The 13513-nt window shown below is 36.1% G+C and overlaps 1 long non-coding RNA gene across 6 annotated transcripts in view; it reads left to right on the plus strand.

Annotated features, from left to right (window-relative positions):
• LOC121469224 (uncharacterized) overlaps window positions 1–12711 on the plus strand; it is a 101138-nt gene extending 88427 nt beyond the window's left edge. For 2 of the 6 annotated variants that reach the window (XR_012054151.1, XR_012054150.1), the window contains 3 exons: window positions 1620–4160; window positions 5133–5226; window positions 5636–12711. This is a non-coding gene — a long non-coding RNA (uncharacterized lncRNA). The remainder of the gene's footprint in view (window positions 1–1619; window positions 4161–5132; window positions 5227–5635) is intronic. The other 4 variants (XR_012054155.1, XR_012054153.1, XR_012054152.1 and 1 more) reach the window with 4 other exon arrangements.
• Window positions 12712–13513: the final 802 nt, after the last annotated feature.

The raw sequence follows: 13513 nt of genomic DNA on the forward strand, positions 1-13513 counted from the left end.
TTTAGCACTAAATAATTTTACATTTTAGAAATACCAAAGGAAGATAGTAGTAAAAACTTGCTGATGTGAGTGGGAGCTCCCTTATTTGTTTGAAAGGACTCAAGACAAGTGGATACTTAACATTTTTAAAGTGTGAACCGCAGCTCCCACACACCTTCACTCCTTTGTGGACAACATGCATTTGGAGAACATCACCTTCTTTCATCTTACAGATGCCAGTTTTTTCTCCTCCATCTCCTTGACCCCCACCTGCCATCTTCAATTTTTTTGTACTAAAATGATCAATTGTTTAAACCAATATATTCTGAAATTTTTTTAAAGCTGTAAAAACCAAAATGTCCTAGTTGCACTCCATGGCTCACTAGTCATGCTTTTTATACTGTTAAGGTGAATCCACTGATGGAACTCCAGAAATAAGTTGGAATGGTTCAAAATATCATTATTGAGAAGGCATTTCTGTCAAGAATTCACTTCATCGACCAGAATGTGGACAGAGTTTGATAGATCTGCATAAAATTACTTTGGAAAGTACCTGCCCATTCTGGGCTGGAAGGAGCTGCAACTCAAAAAGATGTTAGGGAAAAGCACATCTGCCAATAATATAGCTGCTAATCTTGGACACAAAGAAAGCATATAGCAGAATGATAAGAGCTGTTGGTGAAATCCAACTGACTGAAATATTCTGAAATTCAGTATAAATTGTATGTAAATTAAAGACATAATTTTACTGTACAGGGAAGAGAGGAGGTCAAGCACTACTTTCTGAGTATTTGTGAGGGTTTAGATCAGTGTTTTTCCATAATGGTAGCTTTTTGCCCTCTCATACTGTTTTAGGAAATAATTTAAACTACAAAACGATTCTGAAACTGGCATCCAGATTTTCTGGATAGAAATATATATCGCCAGCTAACATCTACCAGGTCCTTCCAAGCTTTTTGTCCCTTCTGATTGCTAGTATTGGAATATTTTTCATTAAATGATTTTTCACAATAGTAGGAATTATTACCGTGTTTATTACCTGGAAGATAGGTAGATAGTTAGTAGTGCTATTGGGTAAGCATACAAAGTGTTTGTGTCGTGTCTTGGTTCCTGCTTCTCTACAGCCAGAAACTGAGTATTAATACTGCACAGGGAAAAGCTGCTGAATGTTTAAATCTACCCCATCTGATATGGAGAGACTTTAAAATTGGACTGTTCAAACCCCAGCTGAGTAGCAGTAAGCTGCCTTAATGGGGTTAATATCAGAAGACGTTAAACTCATGTAGTCTTCTCTACACCTGTACCTAAGTATGAAAGTATAAGGCTCCCTGATACTTTGGAAACTCCTGTTTTGGATCTTCTTTCTTTGGGTTTGGGTTGATTTGTTGCTTAGTGTTTCCTTGTATTCTTTTTTTTTTTTTTTTGGTGTATGTTTTTTTAGTTTGGTTTTTTTTTTTTTTGGAGGGTTTTTTTAGTGTGTTTTTCTTTTTGTGTTTTTGGTTTGTTTATTTTTTTTTGGTTGGTTGGTTGGTTTTTTGGGGGTATTTTTGGCGGGGATTGGTGAGGGAAGAAATATCTGGCTTCTGTGGAATTTGTCAAAACAGAAATAGAATGATAAAGCTACCTCCTGTTTTCTGTAGTCAGGAGAGCTGCCAAAATGAGCTGACACGAGTACAGCACTGTCTTCTCCCTACATATGTCTTGGGTCACGAGGCATAGCAGCATTTGAGCTTCAGAATGGTGCTTGAAGAGCATGCTTCATGGGGACATGAGCATGTAAGTAGGATGACTTAATTTTAGTGCATATGCATGCGTATCTTTTCTCCCTTGTGAGCAGTTTTTCATTAAAGGAAATGATTAGGTTCTTATTATTTATACATTGTTTTCCATTGCTTAGGGAAATTTTTCTGTAATCTGCCTCACACTCTGAAGGATTGTAAAATAACTTTCTATCCATTAAGTAATTGGCTTAATGCAAGAAATAGAGAATGAAATAAATCATGTGTGCAGGAGGCTCTCTGTTGACTTTTATTCTCTTTAAATTTAGACAACAATCTCTTCTGGCCTCATTGTTGTTTAAAAGCTTCTGAAGATTTTTGGCTGGAAAACAAAAGAAAAACAGGAACAGGAAAAAAAAGAGCTATGCAGTATGTTTTAAGCTAATGGAGCACCCCAGGGATCTTGTTCTACAGGGACTCTCCATAAAGGCAGCAGCAGGGATGGGGAGAACCTCTGTCCATCTCCCCATATCCAGTTGAGTTTACATGATAGATGGCTTGATGATAAGCTAAAGAAGGATGCTTCTAACCAATTATGTATTAATTCTGCATATGACCATAAGGACTCAGATTTATTCCAAAGTAAATGGATGACTGTGGATTTTTTTTTCAAAATTCATAGCAGACACAATCCTACCAGTTTATTCATGTCAAGTATCACCTAACTTCTGCAAATCAGTGGAATTTTGTGTTAAGTGAGATAACAGTCCAAAGATTGAAAAATAGGAAACTAGCTCTTACTGAAAGAGGCATTTCTGCCATCACCCGATCCTAATGTATCGCCCCTACTGTCCAGTGTAACTGAATGTTGAGAAAAACCTACATAAGCGAGGTGCTGTGCCACAGACAGCTCATACCTTCATGCAACTGTCTAGCTTCCACATAACTCAGCATCTGCCTGGTGATGATATGAGTTCGAGTCATCAACAATCACTTCCATGAACACATATTCAGTTTTTTCAATCAATGCATTACATCCGAATTGTATTAGGACCATTGCTGCAATGACATTTCTTGCAGTATTATACCCAGTATGTTCAATCTGGATGCTATATTTGAAGGTTATTCTATATTATAGTTATTAAAATACCTATACTACAGATAAAAAGACATGAAAATATTGGCTCATGAACACGGGGATAGCTCTTGAGTGTGCAAAATACAGAGTGCAATGTGTTGGATTTTTAGGTGTTCTAAAATAAAACAGGAAAACAGGATGTATTGACAATAAAAGTGATTTAGGGTTTTTGCAATGGAATATTTTTATCTGCAAATGCAGATTTATTTGGTTTAAGGAACATGCCGTTTCAATGATAATTTCATCAAATACTCAGATACGCTTATTTAGATTTAAAATGAATATGATGTTAAGAAACAGCAACAGAGATAGTAATTTAGCCTTAGGAGCTTGCTTTCCATAAAATGTCATTAGAAATGGACTTTTAAAAAGGGTAAGTCAGAGGAACACCTCAGCACATGTGCTTTAAAGACCTCAGCATGTTTTTCCCAAGTACACAATAATCAATAAACTAAAGAAAAAGGCAAAGATGGAATCATAATCAGAAGCTTCCAGTCATTCTGTGCAACAGGCAAGTATCCTAACCCCACTTACGGGCTTGGTTCCATTCTGTTAGCTAGTTAGCTATTCAAATTATTTTACTGGATTAAATTGGTAGACAACCATTTCCAGAACAGTTCAAAAGGTTACAGTTAAGTCAGTTATTTGTGAAATGAAAGGTTAAAGATCGATACTTTAGTTTCAACAAGGAAAAGCAGTGTGACATCAGTAATTTTGGCTGCTTGTTCGAGTCTTTCACCGTCTGAAACCCTTTTTGTTTTTTGCTCAATAGGAAAATATTGAAATTTGTAAAAAGTCCCTTTTTGTTCCCTTTCTCACTTCTCTTCCCTACCCTTAGTTTTCATTAAGAAAAGACACCTTAACATTTCTATGTAGGGATAGAGCAGATTTATGAAAGTTTTGGGGTTTTTTAGCTTGATAAGTGCAAGTACAATGCATGTCTCTGTATTTATGTGTGTGTGTGTGTGTGTGTATCTGTAGAAGTGAAGCATGTAGGAACTGAAAAGATTATTTTAATGAACAGTTTTTCACATTTACCATTCCTCACAAAACAACCAGACAATGAAATAACATGGAAAGAGAGTGGACTGAATAAAGCATTGTGCTCAATAACAAAAAGTTTAGAGTAAGAATAGTTACAGGAGAAAGTCACGTCAAAGAATATAAGAGACACAATAGGTAAAATAGTGAATTGTACTGATAAGAAAAAATGAAATGTTATTTTTCTTGTAATAAGCAGGAAGCGAGACTGAGACCAAAATCTTGCATGTATTAAGACTCTGGAATAGAACTTTCCAGCTTCTGGAAAAGTTCTCAGACTAATGGTAAGTGGTAGACTAATTCTACCATATACAAGTCTAATTAAATTCTGGAATCCATAAAATACTAGAAAGTTAAAACCAGTAGCAAATTAGAGCCTGGAAAGTCTTCCAGAAGGGATCTGTGTGCTTTACAATAATAATAATAATAATTTAAAAAAAAATGTTTCACAGTGTGGAAATCTTTGGTCTCTGGATACAATGAGTGCAAGACACTGCCAGTGGACCATCTAGTCACTAAGAAACACCGCACAATTGTAGTCACAGTGTCTGACTAGCTGTGGGCACTACAAAATTATCTGTGAAATGCTGAGAGACTCTTTAAAAGATCTTTTCAGACAAAAATTATTTCAATTCCTTAGATGAAAATTGGTTAATATGCAGAAAGTTAGTGTCCTGTTCAAATTAATTTTTTTTTTTGCCAAAGTAACTGTGGATGTTCTCATTACTCAGATGAAATGTCATCTCTTTTTCAAAAGCTCTTAAACTCTCACGTGCACTGATATTTCATGACAGGCAATTTCACAGGTTAATTGCAAATGGTGCAAAATTGTATTGCTTTTCTAGTTCATCAGAACTTTTTTGTTCTTGTATTGTTAGAGGATGAATAGAAGCTTCTTATTGACCTTCTGAACAACACTTGTTGCTTTAGCTGAATCAAATATATTTCATCTGATTTGTTTATTTGGGAAGTTTTTTACTGGTTTTATTTGATTTTTTAAAATTAAGCAGATCAAATCATCCTGATTTTTTCAGTCACTTAGAACCTGTGTGTAGTCTGTAATCATTTTCATCTCCTATCTTTGAATACTATTTCTTTCTTCTAGAAACATAACCCAATGACCAAGATTCTGGTACTGTTAAACCCAACATAAGTTCTTGACATTTTTAAGGACAGCTTTTTGCCAGTGGTACGAGTAAGGAAACACTATTGCTGTTAAAGCATCTTCTAGTACTTACTTTTGTCTCACTTCTTAGGCCTATATTCCTTTGCAAGTGTAAGGTGTAATCGTCATTAAGCTTCACCATCTCCTTCAGGATATTTTTGAACCCATCAGTGAGTACAAATAAGGTAAAGAATTCCTTCCACTAGACATTATTTTGTACTTCTTAGAATTTGCATGAGTTAATGCTCACTGCACCAATGTTAGTAGAGAATTCATGATGTTTATTTGCAAATACTGTATGGATTTGTACTCAGATAGCCGTACAATTATGTGGGATTTAATTCTTTTTGGATAAATGTACTAGCTTTGGCTGAGTAGAGATAATTTACTTAATTTTAGCTTCTGTCATGAGGAGGAGTTTTGCCAGATTGCTGTTGCTCAGGATGGATGCTCATCTACCAGTAGTGAGCAACAGACTTTTGTGCCCCTCATTTCTTTCTGTTTTGTTTTGTCTTTTTTGAGTATTAAAGCATCTTAACACAACCCATGGTTTTCTCACTTTTGCCCTTCCTATTCTCTTACATTCCACTGCAGAGGGAGAGCGATAAAAGCTGTGTGGTGTTTGGCTGCCTACAGGGTTAATCCACAGCAGAAAGCATTTCAGAAAACCCTATGATCATCAGACTTGTAAACAATAAGTTACAGGTATAAAAGGTGGGTGCACTGCCTATCACTTGTCATGCAGGGTTGCTTCTTGTTTATGAGATTTTTAGAACCTTCGAGGCATTAGGCAATCTTCAGAATAACCTGATCAAATAAATGCTGGTTTTGTTTTACAGAAGTAAAAGAGACAGACATGTTACAGCAAAGATTTTCAAGGGTGAGCCAAAACATCAATTATTACTGCATCTGAGTGTTAACTCTCTCTGAAATCTACTTTCTTTAAAGGACGGAGCTTAAGATCTGTCCTCAAAGCCTAAGCTATCCAATATTCACTAATAACTGGAAATTTGGGGCAATTGGCTGGCAGACCTCTCACAGGAGTTCTGATCTGCTTGTCCTTGGTTGCATGATACTGCATGTTATCACAGTGGTGTGGCTGCATTTTATCAAAAGATTTTCCAGTTTCACGTGGCTCTTCAGGGAGCTCTTGGCTCACTCAGAAAGCAGTGGGTGTTACCTGGCTAGCCCGGAACACTTCCTTCATCTTCCCACCCACAGCTCCTCCCACTCTTCTTTTTTTCCCCCCCCTCTCTTTTTGTCTTTCCTTCTCCTTAGTCTTACTCAATCAAGATAAGCAGGTCATCAAAGTACATGCAACAACAGCGGCATGTGTAGCTATTTAGGTAAGTATTTAAAAAGCAGGATCATCCCATGGGTGCTTTCTGTCTGTTTGTATGAGCAAAATGTAAGAGTATTTTAAATAGCATAATGTATAATTTCATATGAAAGCTAATAGCCAAAACTGTACTTATTTTTTTCACAGGACAACCAGGTTGCTCAATACTACCAAGTTGTCAATTGTACTTTAAAGAAAAAACTGTATAAGACTCTCAGATATTTCAGAAAATTTCCTCTGAAATCAATAAATGGTTCCTGAAAAGCAAAGGCAGCACATTGCCCTCGGGGTAAATCTTCACCTGATAACAATGGTCCCATTATCACTAGGTGCAGCTCTGCTCAAGAGTGAAGGGGTAGCTCCTATATCAGTGAGACGAATTATACATATTTTCATATCTTTCAGGAAGATATTTCACATATAACTGAGCTATTGAGCCCTCTCCCTGCATTGTAGACAGCACATACAGTATTGCAAACACAACCTAGCTTTCACATTCCAGGAGAAAATTTAGTAATGAAATTTTCAGGAAAAAATTTATTTTATGTATTATAATGTATTCCGAGAACAAGCAATTTCCTGAGTAATTCATTATATAAGGATCAGTCACCCAGAACCATTTGAAGACAATTGATTATAGATTTCTGGTAGTAGAATTGCAATCTCAAAATTTTAAAAGTGCCTATAACACTAAAGTTATATATTGGTCTGATCATATTAATTATTTGCATAGTATTTTAACAACATAACCCAAATTCTCAAATAGTTGCAAAATGCTTACATTATTAATTTTTAAAGAATTGTATGTATTTAATGAAAAATGAGAATCTAGAAAAAGCATTTGAGTTACTACATTTAATTTAAAGTAAAATTACAGGTAGGTTATGCATCTGAAGCTTCTATTAGTTGAATGTGTTGAATAATAGTACCATAAAACCTATGCAATTACAATGCAAACAATAAAATATGAGCACAAGTTTTGTGTTCACTGTTCTGTAGTTAAAATTATTGTTAGCCAAATACAGACATAGTGGAAGGAAAGAAGTTCACTCTTCCTAAAATGCATTCTGCTTGTTTTCTAAAGCTTTTCATACTTCATAATGTCATAATTAGAACAGAGGATTGATGGTAAAATGGTCCCAGCTCAACTTTGCCATTCGTATACTTCTCCAAATCAAGTAAAGGTTTCTACAACCTGTAAGTGACAATGATTTTTGGTGACAAATATATTAGACAGAGTAGTGGAAAAAAAAAAGGCAGCATGAATTCTAGGGTCATTTGTTAAGTTTTGAACTTGTTTTTGTAAGTCAGGAGGAAATACTTAAATATTGTTAAAGGCAAGAGGAGTTATGTTGCACTCTTGCCACTACAGTTTTAATATCTGAATTGGGACATATTTCAGAACTACAAAAGAAAAAGGCAGATGGCCTCTGTTTAAACTGTACAGATAATGGGTGGCTTGATATGTACATCTTGATCATTCAGGAGCTGGACTTGTATGATCATCTAAACTGAGAATTTTATTGGATTGTATCAAAACACTTCTACTGTCTGAATACCAATCTTCCCTATCCAGACAATCAGAGCTCAGGGAAAGGGTGATGTATGGGACTCCACCACAAAATGGAGCTGGAGTGAAGCTGAAGCTCAAATATGTAGAGATGCACAAGATGGTAAGCAGTTCTGGGTCCTTCAGCTAATGTATGTACATTATGTATTTAAATGTGGCAAGTAAAAAAAAAAAAAACAGATTTCAGTTATTGAATCATCCTCTTAAGGTGATGATGAAGAAATAGGATGGTCACATTCCCATGTTATCCCATATGAAATGTATGTGAAGAAACTAGTGCTCTTCCTTGGGTTATATGACTCTCTGATGACTGTGGCAATTTTATTTAGGGAGTTCCAACTAGACCTTTGGCTGAGGAAAAAAACTGGAGAAAAAAAGTATGTCTTCAGAAAATGACACCTGATCCATGATAATCATGCAATGGAGATGTACCATGTACAGTGATGGAGAACAATACAAAACCAGATATGCTGATGTTCATAAAATTCTTGAAGAGGGTTAAGATGATTATCTGTGAAGCCAAGAAGCGACTGTGAGGTTGAGTCATCAGTGTCAGCTCCTGAACAGAAAGTGTTCCAAGACAGAATTCACCAGAAATATGTTATGCCATATTTACTTGAAAGCAGATCAGACAGGCTTGTTGCCTTTGAGGGTCATGATGAATCTATTGACTAGAAAAGGTATGCACTGAGGACCATTCTCAGAACTACTGAAGTTGGAATGGAAAGACAGGTTGATTATTTTTGAATTATTCTTATCATAAGGCTGAAAACCAGAATAATATGATTAATACAACTAATTTGTATTAATCATAAAATTTTTCAGGGAAACTACATGTGTGAGAGCAAAATGGTAAACAGCGCCTACTATTCCTAAACAACTGTCATTCACTGAATCTTTGTGAAGCAGATTCAGTCGAAAATGGTACCAAAGCTGTTGCTTGTGCTGGCATAGTGAAAACTGTTTACAGTTTGCTTTGTAGCATTCCGAAAAGCCAAGACACCCTGCAGTGTCACACTGGAAATTCCCTGCAAGGGCTCTCTGGTGCAGGATAGACAGATTGTGTTAATGGTGGCTGATCCTTCACAGCTTGTTTACCAGGCATCAACACAAATTTAGAAAATAATTTAGAAATATCTAAAATTAAAAATGACTAGGACATGGAAGGAAGTAAATGAAGCTATAACACAGTATTCTTGCATGTACAGCATGCTGGTAGCCATTAACTGAAGGAACTGAATGATTCAAGAAAGACTGATGATGCAGAAGTGGAAAGTCTACAAAACTTGATATGTGAAGTGGAAATTAGATGCAACAGTTCAGTGAGGGTATTCTGAGTAATTATCAACCAAAAAAAAAATTAAATAGCTTCAGATTAACACTATAGATGGCAGAGATATCAGAGTTTATTTAATTTACACATTAATTAGCAGTTTATTTCAGTCCTTCTTAGACTGTCAGCCAGCTTTTCAGTTGTTTGTGAAAACATTTTGGGGTTTTCAAGACTATATATTTATGGTCTGTATCAAAATTTTACTTCTCCAGAGCAATTTGTAAATGTTTGAGCTGAGTCAGGAAATTTTTCACCTGAAGACAAACAAAGTCAGTTTTGGAGTGTGTTCTCATATCTTTGCACATAGCTAGATTGTGTGGGATTTTAAAAAATAATTTATACAGATATCTGTTATTTTTTCATACATTGACAGCCACAGCTGCATCTCCTTACCATCACTGTGCAAATTCATCATCAAAAGCTCTTACACTTGCAAGTTAGTTCAGGACAGAGTGCATTATACTAATAAAATTTTTTTTCTCAAGAGTGACATAAGACTGAAGTAAAAGATCAAATATAGGGCCTAAACATTTCCTTTTCTCAGGCAGCCATGGAGACAAAAATAGTGATGGTGATAGTAGAGAACAAAGGCAGATGGGATCAACTGGATTTTATCATGCTAAGTTTGATATTATTAGGTGAACTTAGGGGCTGAAATGTTGAAGCTTTAAGACAAATGACAAACATAGATGGGCCCAAACATGGCCCTGTCCTCAAAAATCTACAAAAGATTGTCATAAATAAAAGAGAATAAGTTGGTTCACATAGGAAATAAACCACTTTTGGTAGTTTTTGTTAGTGGGGAGCCAGAATGTAGAGAAGGAAGGGTAGGGAAGATTTGGTGCAAATACAACAGTAAAAATGCGTGAGGGGCTCTGCCATCCCAGAATCCCAGAAAAGTTTAAGAGCTTGGAAATATAAACCAAGACATTTGTCTAAATTTTTGTTGTTGTTCTTCCTTGAATTTGGATTCTACATATAAATTCTAAATAATTTTTGATTCATTCCTTTTTTCAATAATTTTACTTTTTAACTGGCTTATTTCAATACTTTGGTCTCTGGACTAGGTTCAAGTCTTCTGGACATTTCATCTGACCTGAGCCTACTTCCATCTGTGGAGTACTTGAACATGTCTTGGCCAATCTGCATGCACACAACGTACAACCTGTGCATCTCTGTGTGCACCCCAGATCTGGGGCTGGGAGGTATCAGACGTGATCTTCCTCATGCAATGCTTGCAAATTGCTTTTTCCATGGCTCACAATGCTCATGTGTCATTTAAAAAACCCAAGTGGCTGAATTGCTGGTAATATTCGGCAGCAGTGGCCCAACTTCCTTCTTGATTCTGTCTGTATGTTTTAGTGATTGCCTGGTTACTTTTCCCATTTCTACTTTCTTTCCCCAAAACTTCAAAGATATGCAATCTTCCTGCTTTTTGATTGAGAAATACATTACTTATATGTCTTTTCATCCAATAAGATGTTGCTGCTATGATGACCAATAGCACCCACAAGCCCACTTGTGTTGCATTTGGGACACAAAAATACTTTTACTTGTCTTTTTAATATGCAGATGCATCTCTGACACTAATTCATTCTAATTATAGCTTCCTAGTCTTTATGATATTGGCATTACTCCTAGTTCTTTTGTAATAAAGATATATCAGAAGAAAACATACTTGTCCTCCAGGAAACAGATTTCCGATTAACTCAGCTAAGGTCTTTCATTTGGTGAAAATTTTGACCTGCACACTTTTCATTCCACTTGAGTAGAGATAGCCTTAAAGGCACACAAAGATTCCCCAAGTAGATGGTGGCAGATGCAATTTCCAACTGGCTTTCAAAGATGTTTTATACTCTGGATCCTATTTAAACATCAACCAGCAAATGTTCTGGTGCAAAATCTGGGGTTCAGTCTTTTCCTCTACCAGTAAAGATATTCATAACAAGTAAGGTAAAGACCCCTGTCCTTTAGCTTGGTCTACTGCCTCATTCAAAGGCTTCTCTTAATTATCTCAGCCATGACCTGGCTTCCTGCTCGGAAGTCAGAAAACCACAACCTCTCTGCAGGCCCTACTGGTTCTGCACCAAAATACCGAGAACAGAGAACAGACTGCAGTAAGGACTCATAGTCCTGTTTGTTATTAAATCATTGCATACAGTCATGAGACATTGTTGCTTTTTTACTTGCCAACTTCCATGAATTCTGGTTGCTATTCTTCATGACAGGTATCAGCCCCTTATGTGTTATTCTTAATCTATAGTCAAAACTCCTGTTTCATCCCTGAAGCTGTGACTGGGGAAAAGACATTGTTTTTCATTGCTGTCAAGGCTTTCTCTGGTGTCTAAGACCCTGGGACACTGCTGGAGAATGGCAACAGAGCCATACATTGAAAAAAAGGAAAAGAGAGTTGAATAGCTCCTTAGTCATCATCTATTCTGTGAGAAATGTCACAGGTGATCTTGTAATTAAATACTATGCCATAGACACAAGGGAACTAATTGAAAGCTTTGCAGTCAGCTAACTTAGATCTGTAACTTACCTTACTCTGAAAAACTATTTTTTTAATATAGTTATATGTAATACATCTTCAGTGAATGACACATGCAATTAATTTACTAAATCATCATTAATCCTTTAAAATGGATATACTGAAGAAAATAAATATTTCGTTTAGACTTGGAAAAGCTTACCAGCCTTGTTTTAAAAGCCACTAAAGGCTTGTGTTTCGCAGTTAATAGGTAAGATGAACAGTCAATGCCCATCAGCTTTTCTTGTTTTCTATTAAATAGGCTATGTTTACATGGATAAGAAATGCCATAGTTATTGGATGCTTCTAACTGACTAGCCTAGAGCACTAGAGGAAATTACTCTGCCTGGAGATGAGTTAAAGTTTGCTTTGAAGCCTAATCTAAATTTCACAACTGAATAATCCATGGAATTGGTTAAACAAAATCTCAGTGCAAAAACCTATTTATTTAGCTAATGTTATTGTGAGGCACAAAGAAATACAACTTGTGATCTTTTCCACTTCTAGTTGATACAAAAGGTCTTGTATTGTGTGAAAACCCACACTTGAAGTCTTACCAAATAATTAATTAAAATTATAAACTTCGTAACATACATATTTATAATTGTTTTTTTTTAACTGTGCGGTGGTTTCAATTATCACTTAAATTAAAGGACATTTAAAAATTGAATAATATATTCAAATCTCAGATAACAGAGATTTCTGCAGACTACCCAAATCTGCTACTTCCGATCTTCGTAAGTTTGGCTGAAGATTAGTTAGGTTCATTATTCACAGCACATGTATCTTTATGAGTCCTCAATAATCAGAAATGCAATGATGGCAGAAGCCTGGAACCCAGCCCATTAATGATGGTGAATATTCTTTCAGAGATGAGATGCTATTAATATGAGAAAAACTATCATGGGTTACAACCTGGTTATAAGAAATACTTCAAGTCCTTTTGGGCTTATGTATAGTGATTTCCAGAAGAAATTATTTAGATTACAATATTTAATTGTAATCCATTTGATTTTTTGAACCTAAGAGTCTTTTTTTGCAGTGCATGAAGATTGCTGTGTTTTAGAGAATACAGCTCAACATTTCACATCAAGGCTAACACCTTTTTTACCTTAAACACAAACCTAAAATGGTCTCTCAGGGTTTGCTTAGGAATGATGACAAAAAGCCAGTAGTTAGGGTAGTGATTTTCTGCTTGAGGCAGTGCAAGCACTTGTGAGTGAAATGTTCTAAGGGGACCTTTCCACAACCTGACTCCACTGGTTCACAGGCTCTCACGGGCGCAAGGCCAACTCCACACCATTTGATCATGAGCGTACAGTGCATGTGGCTGGGGGAAAAATTCAAAGAGCTCTTTCAGTGAACATTTGGGTCAGAACTACTATTACATAAATAGGCACCTGCTGCACAGAGCTGTGGCAGTGAGCATGTAGGCATATGCTGCTATTCCAGCATCTCTTCTATGGGAATCTCTGATCTGGTCCCATACCTGGCTGCTTCTAGCATGTGTCTTCATGGAAGACACTGCCACTATTTTAAACTTTACACACATCTTTCTTCCTCCTAAACAAGTTTAGTCACCATTTTCTTCCTAGAGCTGGAACATCTAATACAAATTATAAAGGCAAAGATCCTGCAAACCCTTTGGTGAAAATGATGGCAGCATTCCAGGTAACTATTTAAAAAACAGAAATCTAATT

The sequence above is a fragment of the Taeniopygia guttata genome, chromosome 2 (assembly GCF_048771995.1).
Source record: "Taeniopygia guttata chromosome 2, bTaeGut7.mat, whole genome shotgun sequence".
Lineage (NCBI taxonomy): Eukaryota > Metazoa > Chordata > Aves > Passeriformes > Estrildidae > Taeniopygia > Taeniopygia guttata.